Source organism: Podarcis gaigeae (assembly GCF_964106915.1).
Source record: "Podarcis gaigeae genome assembly, chromosome: 1".
NCBI lineage: Eukaryota > Metazoa > Chordata > Lepidosauria > Squamata > Lacertidae > Podarcis > Podarcis gaigeae.
In genome coordinates this window covers 51493357-51498170 of record NC_139678.1, presented here as the reverse complement: position 1 = coordinate 51498170, position 4814 = coordinate 51493357, and positions in this window count along the sequence as shown.

Sequence of the window (4814 nt, the reverse complement as noted above, 5' to 3'; positions counted from 1 at the left end):
CTATTTTGAGTGGCTTGACTGCTTCCTGGACAATGGTAAGGTGAATGGGATAAATAGTGAAAGGAGGCCACGGATGGCTCCAAGCAGAGGATTTCATGTAAACTAAACCCTAGGCTATTTTTCTTTTTAAAGCCTTAACTCACTTCTAGCCAACTGGTGCTAGCATATGTTATCTCAAGGATCGTGAAAGTGACCCCTTGCTGCTGGCACCAGTTTCTCCTGTGTAAATATCTTGCCAAAAATCTGCAGTGCAGGAGAGACTGTTTGCTCTTCCTGTTCAGCTCCTGTTTGAACCAGCACTGCCTCTCCTATACTGAACACACATCCTTTAAACATGCCCATATTTCATTGGATGCCAGAGAATTGATGCAAAGAGCTTCTCTCCGTGCCCAAGTGTGGTGGTGGCTGAAGTAATTGGAGGAGGGGAAATGGCTGCACTTGTTTTTGGTGGGTGGTTGGCCCTGTCTTTTTTCCTGCTCTTTTGAATGTAGCAGTCATTTTGTGCCATGCCATGCCCCCCCCCCCCCCAATTGGACTTCCTCAAAATTCCAAATGTTGGTGATCCCCGTTTAACATGTGTACCTACTAGGGCATTGAGTCCTGCCAGTGGAAGCCATGCACGAGAACTTCAGAGCCGTATGTTGATAGACCAGTGCTACACCTGAGTCAGAGCAAGGCCACTGCCACTTCTGGAAGAGTCACATGAGTCCAACTCCCTAAAATCATAGCTCAGAAAAGCTCACGACATTTTGAACTTCTAATCAAATGACGGTAGGGATTCTTGAAGTGGACATCCAGGGAAGTGAGATGTTGGAAGTTGTTGGTTGCCTACAGGCATCTGGGAGAACAGGATGCTGCACCAGTTGGGCCATTTGGCCTGATCCAACAGGCTCTTCTTATGTTCCTAAATCTTTCTTGTAGGTCTTAGAAACAACGTTCAAGAGACCTGTCATAAATTGGCAAACATTGTTCACAAGTGGGCCACCATCACTTGAGACAGCATTTTTCCACAAAAGGAATTAATGCAGATCAAATCTTTACACAAGATGTGCCTTTATACTATCCCACCCCACTTTCAAGCCTATCATTAAATAAGCATATAGCCATTATTTATTAGTTATTTACTTAAATCAACTTGCTTATATTTGCATATTGCCAAAACTCAATATAAGTTCCTTTTTGAGTGTAGGGAGAATTTACAGTATCATGGTAGACATTCATACAAGGAAAAAGCATCTTTAATATTTTTAACAGTAACACCAAAATCACCTTAAAATAAAATTTAAAAAATTCTACATGCTTCAGATTCAGCTCTTCCCTACAGTATTATGTATTTGTTCTACTTTCTAAAAGAGTGTAGTGGCAAAACTACATACCAGAGGCAAAAGCGGATGAAGTAATGAATGCAAATTTTATCTTGGAACAGTAGACACACACCTCTAGCCTCTATCCAGGCAAGCAAGAGGCATGTTCAGACTTTAAGGAAACATCCCAGTAGGGTAAAAACACTCAGGGTGTGAAACTGGGTGTGATCTGGGGGGTGTTTTGAGTGCCAAGAGGAGCACTTTTGTTCCCCATGCCTAAGGCTCCCTGGCCTAGGAGGGACCCACTGAGTAGCAGAACAGATACTTCCCTCTGTGCCCCTCTGCTTCCCTGACTTATTGGATGTTCCTTTTGCACAGGGTTGAATCCTGGCCCTTTTCCAGCACGTAATATGCATTGGGAACGGGTTCTCATTAGTGTTTTTAACCCAAGGGTGGGATTGTCACTGTCTTGGACATCTTGCAGGCAATGGAAATGTGCCCTTTTGTTACTGGCAAAGCTCAAGTCGAAGCTGTTAAAAGAGGATGATTGCAGGAAGAGGACACGCTATTATTGCTATTGCTCTTGCCAGAAGACAGAATTTATAGGAGGCCTCCGCTGAGCAAACACTCATTTATGGTGAATAATAAAGTTTCTACTGTATGTAAACCCACAGAGCCACTGAGAGCACGAAGAAATGTGCAGCCAAGAAAGGAAGGCAGCAAGAAGGGTACAGTTGGAAGTGCAAGCAGTGTTGATCCAAGATTTAATCCTGATCAAACCCACCATGTGACAGCAGATGAGGTGGCTGCCTTCCAACCGTTCTCTGGAATTCCCTCACAGCCCCCCATTAATCATTCCCATCCTCCTGAGTCTGATCATGGCAATGCTCGCTTGTGTTGCTTGCCTGGGCTGCCTTCTCTAAATATGATGGTGTCGTTGAACAAGGCTCTTGACCAAGTGAGCAGGCAGAGTGGCAACCAGCCCAGCTCACATACTCTGGCAGGCACCGTGCACATTACGTTTGCTGTTCTGCGCATGGGATGGGTGTAGGTGCCACTGCTGCTGTGTTGCACCATTTGTCAGAGAGGGAACTAGGAGCCGCCCAGCAGACTGATGAGCAAGTGGCAGCAAGGTATTAAAGGACAGAGCCCTGTGCCCCCTAAGCTAGTCTGTGTCAGTGGGTTAGTGTTCAAGTGAGGCTCAACTGCTGGTGGGCTTCTGTGAATGGAGAGTGGGTGACAGCCTGTCCTTTGCTTCTAGTAGCAAAATGGCTTTTGGCTGGCTCTTGGTGCAGCTATGTATATCACCTGGATGTATCTCATGCATGATGTTGTGTTCCTTGACATCAGGAATAAGGCTGGCAATTTTTGGAGTGGGAGCTGGAAGAGATCCTGCACCTTTAAGAAGGATGGGACAATCTGGCGGGTGATTACCTCACTACAGCTTGTTGTGCAGCAGTTAAAGGTTCCACCCTACATTAGGAAGGGAATCCCTTTAGTTCCCATAGCTCAGACACTGCCTTGAATAGAACTCCTTTGCAATGACTCCTTGTTTTGCTGGAAGGAGGTGGTGCTACTCCCTGTTTTAAATGAGCCCGTATCACCATAGGAACAGATTACAGGTTACCAAACCAAAGGCTTAGGTAACCTATAACTCTGCTGGCAAATCACTGAAAGCCACTGGGTCCAGCCTCCAATCCTGAGGCAGGATCTTCCTTGGATTAGTTCCTGTATGGACTAGCACACATAACTCACACATGTGCCATATCATCCAGGTGTTCACTAAACTAGTTTTCCTAACTGTTTAGACTGTCACTGCTTTTACTGTTTTTAAAAGCAGCTGGATGGACAGATATCAATAGGCAATAATGTTTCTCTCCATGCTGTGAAAAACTTCACCAGCTGATTCTGCACACAGAGTTCCTGTTGAAGTCACAAGAGCAAGCCAGGCAATTTGTTTTTGCTTTTTTCCCCTTTGGTCAGTCAGCAACCCAACATAAAGTAAATGGCTCCACTTGCCTTAATTAAGCACATTAAGCTACTGGAGAAGACGAAAGCCAAACTCTTTTGAAAGACACTACAAAGTTTAAAGGCTTAAAATTGCAACCTAACAGTGTCAGCCTACACATGTATATTCAAGAAATAAGATGTGTTGATTTAAACGAGACTTATTCCTAGTGAAGTAGATATAGGATGGCAATCACAACAAACACACGTCAGACCAAAAGGAGGGTACTTTTATATTTTTGTATTCACCATTAATATTTAGTTTGAAGTAAATTTCACTGGGATCAACTCCCCAAAAAGTATACGACAGGAAGACAGCCTTGCTGTTAATGTGAAAAATGCCCTTAATATTCCAATCTAATTATAAGCAAGTTTATCTGGAAGTAAAAAAAAAATTGTTTCATTAACTTTCAAAGAATTATGCATAGATCTCAGATATAACTATTTTCTTATGCCTTTCCTAGATACTGTTCTCTCCCCCCCCCCAGCTCTGCACCCTTCCCTGTCCACATAAGGTACTGCACTGATCACAGGAGTGCTACAGGATGTTGTGATGACCTTATAACCAGCGTTTAAAGATTGCATAAATGCACGGACAGACCTGCTGCAGGCAACGAGCCAATGCTAATAGCTGGGAACATAACCTCCATGTGTCAACAGTGTGCCTTTGAAGACCAGATGCCGGAGACAAACAGCAGTTAGACTGCTTTGCTTGTGTGCCTTTCCCCAGTTTTAGACTGTACACATGCAGACAGCGTTAGGCGCGCCTGCTTTAAACACACCTCAAAACAGAAAGGAACTGAAGGGAGAAATGAATCAGCGAGGCACTTTTGTGGGTTGCCTCATTTGCGAAAAACATGCTGGTCTGTTGTTGAATCATAGAACTTTAGAGTTGGAAGGTACCCCAGGGGTCATCTAGTCCAACCCCCTGCAATGGCTAACAGGGGGCTCGAATCCACGACCCTGAGATTAAGCGTCTTATGCTCTACCGACTAAACTATCCCGTAGGATGGATATTAATTCTATGTCGGGGCACGTTTCCACACACAAAACCGGCCCGATTTTCAACCCATAGCTGTCAACCTTCCCTTTATTGCGGGAAATTCCCTTATTCCAGCGCCTTTCCCGCTGCTATCCCGGATTGTTAGATATCCCGTAGACTGTCCCCGGAGTGTGGTGGAGTCTCCTTCTTCGGAGGTCTTTAAGCAGAGGCTTGACAACCATATGTCAGGAGTGCTCTGATGGTGTTTGCTGCTTGTCAGGGGGTTGGACTCGATGGCCCTTGTGGTCTCTTCCAACTCTATGATTCTATGATTCTAGGGAACAGGTGAGGCTGCTGATACCTTATTTTCGAGGCTGCTCATCCCTTATTTTCAAATCTGAAAGTTGACAGCTATGTTTCAACCAGCGCTTCAGCTCGAAAGGCACGTAGGGTTCGGGATCTTGGAGGGGCTGCCCCACCTGCCTGCCCCGCCTGCCCTTTAGTAAGGTTCTCCCTTGTGC